The sequence below is a fragment of the Suricata suricatta genome, chromosome 9 (assembly GCF_006229205.1).
Source record: "Suricata suricatta isolate VVHF042 chromosome 9, meerkat_22Aug2017_6uvM2_HiC, whole genome shotgun sequence".
Classification (NCBI taxonomy): domain Eukaryota; kingdom Metazoa; phylum Chordata; class Mammalia; order Carnivora; family Herpestidae; genus Suricata; species Suricata suricatta.
In genome coordinates, this window is record NC_043708.1 from 58,806,551 (window position 1) to 58,818,402 (window position 11,852).

At 38.1% G+C, this 11,852-nt stretch overlaps 1 long non-coding RNA gene across 1 annotated transcript in view; it reads right to left on the bottom strand.

The window, feature by feature from the left end:
• The window catches only part of LOC115301117, a 58,933-nt gene extending 56,414 nt beyond the window's left edge, over window positions 1-2,519 (bottom strand). Inside the window, exon 1 of the long non-coding RNA XR_003912979.1 lies at window positions 2,454-2,519. This is a non-coding gene — a long non-coding RNA (uncharacterized LOC115301117). The remainder of the gene's footprint in view (window positions 1-2,453) is intronic.
• Window positions 2,520-11,852: the final 9,333 nt, after the last annotated feature.

Consider the following 11,852-nt stretch of genomic DNA (forward strand, 5'->3'; position numbering starts at 1 on the left):
TCTATTTAACATTCTCTTTAGATTATTTTCAAAGAAACAAAACATTACAAATACAAGTACAGTTCCACTTTCCACCCCTACCTATCCAGAAATAACCCCCACCTAAAATAAGTATTAACAAACTCATATACATTTTGGTCTTCTTTTGAGTAAACTTCCTAAATGTTTGGTACCATATCTATACTCAACTTTTTTTTTTATCTACAAGATTATGTTTTTGAGACTTGTAAACATTGATACATTCAAATCTAGTTCATTTCATTCTTATGCTTCCCATTGGACCAAACTACAATGTATTTTTTTCACTTACAAACAATTTTGTACATGCTTCCTTGACTAAGAGTTTCTCCCTGATAAGCAAGCCCCAGCAGTAGAAAGGCTGACTTACAGAGAATATGCATTGTCAATTTTACTTGCTAGTTCTATATTGCTTTCCAAAGTTATGCCCATTTTCCCTCCTTCAAGCCCTGCATCAGTGTTCCTATTTCTCCACATTATCACTAGCAGTTGATATTATCAAAATTAATAAAAATGAAAATATAAAATGTTCTTATCTTTGTTTTAAGTCACATTTCCTAATGACTAAAGAGGTTGGATATCTTTACCTATATTTATTGGACATCTTTCTTCCTCTTTGAATTTTCTATTATATCTTTTGACAATATTTCTTTTGATATTTTCAATTCTAAAAGAATTTTATATATTCTGGACATAGATATTTCATTGGTAATATGAGTTACAGTTGTTTTCTTTGTGACTTGTACGTTCATTTTTTTTACATTTTATCATACAGAAGCTTTAGGTTTTAATGTAGGAAAAGGTATAAATATTTTCCTTTTTGCATTTAAGAGTTATGTACTAACGACATAAAGAAATCCTCTCATTTTTTGATTAAAAGTTTTAGAGCTTATTTTAGTATTTAGATTTAACCTCTCTGGAATGTATTTTTGTGAATGATGTGGTATGGAAATCTAAATTTATCTTGTACTATACATAGACAATATCTTCAGAAGTATTTGTTAAATAGTTCATCCTTTCCTACTGATTTTATCACCTCTCTCATATATAAAATTCCCAAATATACATTGGTCTGATTTCAGTCTCTCTATTCTCTAGTAGTCTGTCTGGGCAAGTACCTCAAGGTTTTAAATAATACATTTTCATATTAGTGCCTAGTATCTGATAATTTTGTTGTTGTTTTTTCCTAGTCACCAAGGCTAAGAGTTTAGTCTTTTGTACCCTGCCCCTTACATTGGTCAAAGGCTTCAAGCTGCCCCCTGGATCAAAGGGCAAAATTTCCAGGTCATTTCTGGGTAAGGTGGCTCCCTGGGTCCAAAGGCAATTTTTTGAAGTGTGTCATCATTAGCCCTTAGTAGCAAATACTCACAGCAGTGGAAAGCATATGGGTATGTTTCTAGTACTGGGTCTCAAAAGTATATAGATGGCACACTCAAACTGGGATAATTTAGAGACAGTGTATTTGCAGAGACTATAAATAAATGTGTGCTTAGGGTTAGGTAAACTACAAGAGATAAAGCTGTTACTATTTCAAAAGCTGGGTCGGGGTGAGGGTGGGCAGAGGATAATGGCATAGAGCACTTACTGGAACCATGAAAGTTTCATGAAGAGAAAGTTGCTTTGAAAGAAGTAATGACCTTCATCAGCCTGAGGTGACTACTGGGGCGGGGGGTAGGTTGAGGAAAATTAATACCTCAATTTCACTCTCCTTCCTCCTTCAGACCACCTGCTGGGCTCCCCATTTCTAAGCTAAGAGGAAGCCAGAAGAAGTTTTTTAATATTGTGCATATAGAACAACCCCTAGAGGAGCGCTCAAAGGGAAGGATGGAAATGAATATGGACATTGTTTTCCATAAAGGCAAATAAAAGATGTTTCAGACAAACAAATGTCACCTTCTCTGAGCAATCTTTTCAACTGTGCTATCTAAAATAATGTGCCTCTGGGTGCCTGGTTGGCTCAGTTGGTTAGGTTTCCACCTCTTGATTTAGACTCAGGTCGTGATCTCATGGCTTGTAGGATAGAGTCCCATACTGGGTTCTGTGCTGAAAGCATGGAGCCTGCTTAGTATTCTCTGTCTCTCTCTCGCTCGCTCGCTCGCTCTCTCTCCCTCTCTGACTCTCCCCTGCTCATGGGCATCTGCTCTCTCTCTCTCTCTCTCTCACTCTCAAAATAAACTAAAAGTTTAATTCATTCATTCATTCAATGTGCCTCCAACCTCCATCCTTTGTCACTACCCTAATCCCCTACTCAGCTATCTGCCTTCAAAGCACTCACATTTACATGAAATTATATTAAGAATTTACACAAAATAATAATGAAGAAGCAAACCCAAGATAGAGGGGCAAAGTACAAATATAAACAATATACCAAACAAAAGTATAAATGTTTAACCACATAATAATCAGATAAATGAAACACGGTTTAAAATACATACCTAATTTTTTACCTATCAAATTGACAAATATTTAATATAGCAATTTCCAATGATAAGTTTGAGGAAAATACCTAAAGTAGGACTATAAAATTGGTGAAATATTTCTTAAGAGTAACTTGAGAATTTCTATCAAAAATTTTTAACATGCTGTTTTACCCAGCCATTCCTCTCTTAAGGATGTCCTGTTGCGAATAATTCAAGATGTTCCCAAAGATGACAGTTATTTACAATGGCCAAAAACTGCCAACAATCTATGTCCAATAACAGGAAATCATTTATCGATGTTTCTTCCCAAAATGTGTTTCTTAGGGCACTACTAGTCTCATGAGATTCTGCTTGATAGAGTTCCACAGCAATTAAATGTGGGAATTCCCTTGAAATAAAAGGCAAAATTTACAAGCCAGGCTCACTGGAAATAAAAGCTAGGCGACTACGTGCGTTCATAGTGAGTTCAAAATTCTAAATTTGGTCTGATAGCCCTGAGTTCCAACCATCAGAACTCAGAATCAGGCCCACTACGGAGGCGTTTAGCCCTCCACAAAAGTACCTTGTGGTCAGGTGAAGGAGTGTCCCCCTCAGCAGCCACAGCGACCTCCGACCTCTGTGCTTTGGCCTCTCTGGACCAGAGCGTAGGCAGCTGAGGTACACCACACCACGACGGCGCAGGCGTAGCAGCCCGCCAGTAGCGAGGAGAAGCCACGCCCCCTCCACTTCCCGGAAGTAAAGCCTGGGTGGGGATTAGCTACTTTCAGTCCTCGCGCCACAGATGGTAGCGTCGCTTTTTTGGCTCTTCAGCCAAGCGCGCACATTACAAGTCTGACTGGTGAGTTCTGATGTTTGCAGTACATCAGATACTAACTTAACTGGCTAACTAATTTAACGAACTGATTATCATTTTAACCGAAATTCATTTTTATGTTTTACATAAGATGATTCATTGTGTAATCGGTTACCCACTTAGAGTTTTAAAACAATGAACATTTATTCACAGTTTCTGTGGGTCAGGAGCCTGGGCACAGCTTAGCTAGATGGCTCTGGTTCAAAGTCAGTCATGAAATTGCAGGCAGGCTGTCAGCTAGGTCTGGGTTCACTTGACCCGGGAAGATTCAGTTTGGAAGCTATTGTTCACCAGCTATTGAACAAAGGCCACCTTCTGTTCTTATCCATAGGACATTCCAAGTATGGCAGGCAGCTTCTCTCAGAGTAAGACAGAAAGTGCAAGAAAGAAAGAAGCCACAGTCTTTTTGTAACCTAATCTCAGAAGTGACATCTCATCACTTTTGCCATATTCTGTTAGAATCGATGCAATAGGTCCAGCTCACACTCAAGGAGGGAGGGTTACACACAGACAGAACCCCAGGAGGTGGGGATCACTGGGGCCATTTAACTGCTGCCTATCACAGTCATTAACATGAAAGCCCTTGAAATTCTTAAGTGACTAAGGCTTGCTAAGTAACCCCTTCTCTAATCACAATAAAGATCTGACAGAAGGGTGCAGGAAGGGGCCAAAAAGAGGCATTGAATTTGAGAAATAAATGGGTAGATACCTAACATCAATTTTTTTCCAATTTAGTTTGGGGAACACTTTCACTGACTAGAGGAGGTTCTTAGGGCCCCGGGAAAGGAAAATGGGAGTGGATGGGTACTGACAAGAAAGGCAAAGGGTAGAGAAAAGAGAGAAAAGGTCTCAAACAATTTTGCTAAGGGCTTATTCAGCTTTATCCAAGCAGTGTCACTTCAACCCATTCTGGGCTCATTTCTGGTGTGAATAATCTAGCCTCTTGTGACTCATCTGCTTCCTCCTGCTTTTATGTACATTTTTGCCATTTCTTGCTCCTTTGTACCTTGGGAAAATTCAGAAAGGAAAGAAAAGGTAGTACTATTCAAAGCAATCCAGCATTTTATTGAGCTTAATCTCCAGAGTGAAAGAATAACATTCTCCACTCTTGTTTCCAATGCCTATGTACTTACACAGATAATTGGATAAGTTAACGGGGGAAATTCTAAATAATTGCACAATTCAGCACAATTTGAAAAATTAAAAAAATTTGTTTTGACCTTAAATCCCTCAAACGTGGGGCCTTTATCTGTCAATAAATTGGTAGCCCTCTTTCTCAATATTTGTGGGAATACTGTTTTTCCTCCTGAATTGACACAAACGATCTCATCCTTCCACCTACAATTTACTCTGTGAGACATGTGAAAGTGGGGTCTATTTTTGGTTCCCTAGCAAAGCTGCTAAGGGTATAATCTTTTTCTCTGCCCTGCCTGGGAGGGACTAGGTGACATAGGAGGTCTTTTCTATTTCTAATTTTTACAACACCGTTCAGCAAACAGCAGGTAAACAATTTTAATACAAGGCCATTTTCATTATGTGTCTGCTAGAGAATATGTCCCTGCATTAAAATAAACAGTAATAATATAAAAAAAAAAGTTTGCTCATACAATAATAGCAACCTTCCTGAATTACAGTGATTGTGCCACGCAGCAGTATAATACAAAATGTGGTTTTTATCCCAAAAGACACAGAATTTATTATTTTCCGCCTACCTGGCATTTTAGAGCAATTGCAACCAGGTTTCTGAAAGAACAATTCAGTACATTAGCTCTCAAATACAAAAAATATATTTTCAGCATTGAAATGACTCATTTAAAGCAGCACTTCAACAAAATGCTGTCCACCCTGCCCTGGTAATTATGACACGTCTGGTGTATACTAATTTACACAGTGTATTGTTTTCCTGCATAATTAAGGCTATTAAGCCGAATTCTGAGGTTGTGGTTAATTAATTAAACAAGCACGCCGAGAAGTTACTGACAGAGTCAGAGCCTTGTTTCCACTCTCCTGGTGGGCAAGATGCTAAAGAAATGGGTGAGAAGGGCTATCACCTGGAACTCTCCCTCAATCACAATTTTCTATTCACAGGGAGAAGTACAAAAGTCATTTTCCAGAAAGTAGATACTTTAATTCATTGCCCCACAATCTCTCACCACGGAATCACAAGCATGACATAGTATTTAGAAATAAAAGCATATAATGATACTGACTACCACTTCTCCATAGTTTCATCAAAGTGAAGGGTGTTCCAATATACTTGCTTTGGGTTACCTTCAGATACTATCTTTTCATGGATTTATAAACTAGATTAAGTCAGGGGAAGGTACTTTGTCCAGACTTTTCATTCTTTTCAAATTCATCCAGAATAGTAGATCTAAGCATTCTTTGTGTCAGCCTCTAACACATATGAGAAAATCCTAACTGGCCTGGGTTTCATAATCCTTAAACAATTATAACATTTCTACTTTTTTTCATACAACACCACAGTTGTGCTTTATACCCAGTGTACTAGCCTAGGAAACTGCCCCCAAAGCACTGGGAAAAAGTGGGATACCCAGAAGCAATGATCTTAAGCCCTTTAGACACCTCTTTTAAATGTTCTGTTTTTTTTAAACTTTTTATAAATGTAAATTTTTATTACAAAATAAATATATGTGTGTATTTCACAATGACTTAATATTTGGAAAATGTTAACTTCTCTCTTTCAGTACTCTTGGTGATTATTTGATTATTACTCCTATACGAATCATTACAGGAGTAGTAATTGAATCTTACTAGCATTACTGTGTCTGAGAACACAGATTTGTGTTAGGGGAAGTGGGGAACCCACTATGTGAAGAAATGCTATAAATCAGACAAATGCCAGTGTATGGTACTATTCTGTGTATGTTCTGGCAACCTAATTAGGAGACCAAGTATAAGAAAATTCGGAATTCTGTAATGCACTTAAAATCACTGTCATGAAGCAATGGATGGCAAATTTGCATGTGAAAGGAGTGTGAACAGCATGTAGGAAGGATTGTGAAATTACTATAGTATTTATTATTATAACTTGGTGTCATGCTAGTCTCATTTTAGAATGAACTCTAAGAATGGATTAAATTAGTGCCATTTTCTTTCCTTGTTAACATCTTTGTCACAAGAGCAAGCTGTCAGAATTTTATCTAAAATAGGCCATGGATTATTCCTCATGATAGTTGGCCATTTCTAAACTCTGGCTTCGATTGGTTGTTCTTACCCCTGTCCTTGCAGAAATGTAGGTTGATCACAGGGAAATAATAATCTTTTAAGAAACTAATCAGGTTACAGACACCCTGATAAAGGTAAGAGGGACAGTATTATGTTACCATTTTAAAACAGCCTTTGCTCATAAAACATTATCTTCCAAGAAAATGCTTTTGACTATTGCTAAAAAAAATACTCTTTGACACATGACTTCAGAATAAGGACTACTCAGAGATGTGTAATCTTATTAGCATTTCTCTGAGTTTTTTTAACTGTCATAAGATAATGTACAATGAACATTTCTCTGAGGGGTCAGGAGCACCATGGTCTAGTCAACCTTAAGATAAATGGTGATCAGAATTTGATGATTTGTTACTTTCTTCCCGTGTCTTTATCTCACTCATTGTACCCCTCGGCCTCAGTTTCTACCTGTAATGTGGAAGCTCTATTAGTATGTTTTTTTCAGAGAAACAGAACCAGTAGAATATAAAAGGAGGTTTGTTATGAAGAATGGACTTAGCCAATTATGGACACTGAGAAGTGCCATGCTCTGCCTTCTATAAGCTGAAGACTCAGAAGCTCAGTGGTATAATTCAGTTCAAGTACAAAAGCCTGAGAAACAGGGCAGCTGATGTAAATTTCAGTTGTGGGCAAGAAAAAACAGTGATAAGGCCACCCACTTTAGGGAAGGTGGTTTACTTCACTGAGTCCACTGATTCAAATGCTAATCTCATTCAGCAACAACCTCACAGACACACCTAGAAATAATGTGCAACTGGATATATGGGCATCCACTGATTCAGTCAAGCTGACACAAAAAACTACCACAGATGCCCCTTTCCACTATGATTTTCCTCATAACGAGGGTCTTGGTTTGTCTTGGTCATGCCTGTTGTCTTAGTTTAATGATTAGAAGCATTTTCTTTCACTCTCAAAAGTACCCCAGTTTGAATGCATTACATGATCATATACTCATAATAGTTTCTGAGAGCCTTTCTGAGACTCATCTCTGTTTATATTTTACCATAAAGATACATCTCAGCTCCCCTACTAGACTGACTTGGAAGGACACAGATTGCTCAACCAGGGACCACCCTAGTAACACCCAATCAGAAGCGGCCAGCTAAAATGCTTAACATTCCTAAGGGCAGGCCTAGAGATAGAAGCTATAGATAATCACTTATTGCTTAAGGCTAGTTACACCCTACATGGGGGTCCTTGGCCCATCCTGTAATTGGTTATTTTCAAAGATACTCTAAATGTTGTGATTGGGTCCCACCAAAAGTAACGAACGCTCTAAACAAAATGTATGGTTAAAGTTGCTGCCAATACTGTTGTATAATTATGATTGGATCACTGTACCTATGTCTCAATTTCCTGTAACTCCCCCTTCCCAAAACCCATAAAAACCCTGCTCAGCCCTTGTTCGGGGCTCTCAGCATGGATCCACTGTGCTGGTGAAGTCTGTGAGCCCGAGCTTAAGCCCAGCAAACTTAAGCCCATAATGAATCCCCTTTTGCATGCGCGACTCGGTCTCCCTGGTGGTCTCTGGTTTTGGGGGACGATATTGCGATCTGGGTATAACGATCTGAAGCCAGAATCTAGCTTCACTCATCTTCTTGGTTATCATAGGGCTTTGTACAGAGTATATACCTAATTAATATTTTTTAAAACACATAGAGTGCTAAATCACTTCAGTGCGCCAAACTATAGTCATTAGCAGTTTTGAAAAACTAGCATCTAGAAGGAGAAGATAGCCTTATTTTATACTGAATAGATCAAACCTCACTTGAAACGTTTGAATAGTAGGTGAGAAGGCTTCTGGATAGAATTTTCACGTGTACCTTTGATGAGAGCACCCAACTAAGGAAGCAAGTGCAGCTAGCATTCAGCCTTACTCCTGACTCTTGTCACTATATGTGCCGTTTGAGCTAGTGGAGCCCCACTACCTAGAGGTAGTGTTTCCAGAGGTCAACACAGGTTTTATGGGGCCAGAAGCTTATACAGTTTGTGAGGGGGGGAGCACTTTCAGATTAAACAAAAAAACTTATGAATACAAAATTAGGTATGAAGGTGAATATTTAGAATTAGAAATCAAATTTGGAAAAGTTATCAAAGTATCACAAAATTCATAGGAATAATGTAATACTTTTGTTGTTTAACTGTTTGGCTACAGTTACTATAATACTTTTTCTCCTGATTTTTGGCTACAGAATACTTTTTTTAAAAGGACTATTTTATGGCACAAAAACAGACACATAGACCAATGGAATAGAATAGAGAACCCAGAACTTGGCCCACAAATGTACAGCCAATTAATTTTTGACAAAGCAGGAAAGAGTATCCAGTGGAAAAAGACAGCCTCTTTAACACATGGTGCTGGGAGAACTGGACAGCAACATGCAAAAGAATGAAACTAGACCACTTCCTTACACCATACACAAAAATAAACTAAAATGGATGAAGGACCTCAGTGTGAGATAGGAAACCATCAAAACCCTTGAGAAGAATCCAGGAAACAACCTTTTTGACCTCAACCACAGCAAATTCCTACTCAACACATCCCCAAAGGCAAGGGAAATGAAAGTAAAACTGAACTCTTGGGACCTCATCAAGATAAAAAGCTTCTGCACTGCAAAGGAAACAATCAAGAAAACTAATAGGCAACTGATGGAATGGGAAAAGATAGTTGCAAATGACATATTTGATAAAGGGCTAGTATCCAAAATCTACAAGGAACTCACCAAACTCCACACCCACAAAACAAATAACCCACTGAAGAAATGGGCAGAAGACATAAACAGACACTTCTCCAAAGAGGACATCTAGATGGCCTACAGGCACATGAAACGATGCTCAACATCACTCATCATCAGGGAAACACAAATCAAAACCACACTGAGATACCACCTCGCACCAGTCAGAGTGGCTAAAATGAACAAATCAAGAGTCTATAGATGCTGGCGAGGGTGTGGAGAGACGGGCACCCTCCTACACTGTTGGTGGGAATGTAAACTGGTGCAGCCGCTCTGGAAAACAGTGTGGAGGTTCCTCAAAAAACTATCCATAGAACTCCCCCATGACCCAGCAATAGCACTGCTAGGAATTTACCCAAGGGATACAGAAGTGCTGATGCATACGGGCACTTGTACCCCAATGTTCATAGCAGCACTGTCAGCAATAACCAAATCATGGAAAGAGCCTAAATGTCCATCACCTGATGAATGGATCAAGAAGATGTGGTGTATATATACAATGGAGTATAACATGGCAATGAGAAAGAATGAAATACGGCCATTTGTAGCAAAGTGGATGGACCTCGAGAGTGTCATGCTAAGCTAAATAAGTCAGGCAGAGAAGGACAGATACCATGTTTGCACTCATAGGACTAACAGGAGAACAGGAGAAACCTAATGGAGGACCATGGGGAGAGGAAGGGGGAAAGAGAGTTGGGGAGAGAGAGGGATGCAAAACCCGAGAGACTATTGAATACTGAAAATGAATCGAGGGTTGAAGGGGGAGGAGGAGGGGGAAAAGAGGTGGTGGTAATGGAGGAGGGCACTTGTGGGGAAGAGCACTGGGTGTTATACGGAAACCAATTTGACAATAAACTATTAAAAAAAACAGGCATTATATTCTGAGGGTTATCTTCTCAAAAGAAAAATCTAAATTAAATTTGTTATTTGTAAAGTTTAATACATAGTTGTAATTATTAGAAATTGTACCTAAATTTATGAATTGCTGCCCCCCAAAGACTATCTATAAATGAAGACAATAAAAAATAAAAAGTAAAAGAACTATTATATTATTTTTTTAAGTTATCTTAAATACTTTTTCTATAATACTTTTTCTCCTGCTTTTTGGCTACAGAATGCTTTTTTTTAAAAGACTATTATATTATTAATATTTAAGTAATCTCTATCCCCAATATGGGGCTCAAGCACACGACCCCAAGTTCAAGTGTCTCATGTTCTATCAACTGAGCCAACCAGGCACCACTGGCTACAGAATATTTAAGTAATTTTTTTGGCATGTGGTACCCCTTTTCCCAGCACCATCTGTTGAAGAGACTGTTTTTTCTTATTGAATGTCCTTGGTATGCTTGTTGAAAAATCAACTGACCATATACATAAGAATTTATTTCTGGGCTCTCAATTCTATGTCATCAGTCCATATGTGTATCCTTATGCCAGTAACAACACACTATTTGGATTACTGTATCTTTATAGTAAGTTTTGAAATCAAGAAATATGAGTCTTCCACTTTGTTCTTCTTTTTCACAATTATTTTGACTATTTAAGGTCCTCTGAAATTCCACATATTTCATTTCAATTTTCAAATCAGGACTATAGCAGCTAGAGTAATTTAACTGTATACAGAAGTGATTGCAAACTTATAAATGGATCCCACTGAATCCAAATAGTATGCATTCCAAATCAATTTCCACTTAGTTGTATCCAAGAACTGCTGAGGGCAAGTATGATGGATGGGAAGTTGAAATGGAAAGGCACAGACAACAGTGGATAAAATATCTTCTTTTGGCAAATGTGCTAAGACATAGCCCATATGAACTCATTTCTAGGGCCCTTTTAAGAGAGGTACCCTGAAATTTTAGCTTCACTGTAAATTTGCCCCCTAGGCTATATGGGAACATGAGAACAAGCCTCAGGATTTGTTTTAATTTTTTATGTTTTTATTTTATTATTGAGACAGAAACAGAGCATGAGTGGGGGAGGGGCAGAGAGAGAGGGAGACACAAAACCCAAAGCAGGCTCCAGGCTCTGAGCTATCAGCACAGAGCCTGACATGGAGCTTGAACCCACAAACTGAGATCATGACTGGAGCCGACATCAGATGCTTAACTGACTGAGCCACCCAGGCGCACCAGAAGCCTCAAATACCTAAATAACATATAGAAGTTGGATTAGAATCTGATTGAGTGAGACTACTCTGAAGATAGTGAATGTATGACTTTAATCTCTGAACATGATTGATTTAATAGTCTGTATTTTGGGGTCTACACTACACCAAAGCAGCTTTGAGGAAGGTAAGAAATAAATCCAGTCAGTCATCTGAATTTATCAACTACACAATCTCAGATAACCCAATGTATAAATAAAGCTGCTCAGTTTAGAACATCATCAGTGAGAAATCTACCTTTTTACATCTGTTTCTGTGTATGTCTCCCTTCATTGATCTTAAATTTAAGAAATTTTCCATCTTTAAATCCCCAACATCTAGCTTAGCATTTAGCCTATTCTGGTTGCATACAGGAGGTACAAATATGTTTTTTTAATCAATCAAGGAATTCATAAACATTTAATAATATAATTTTT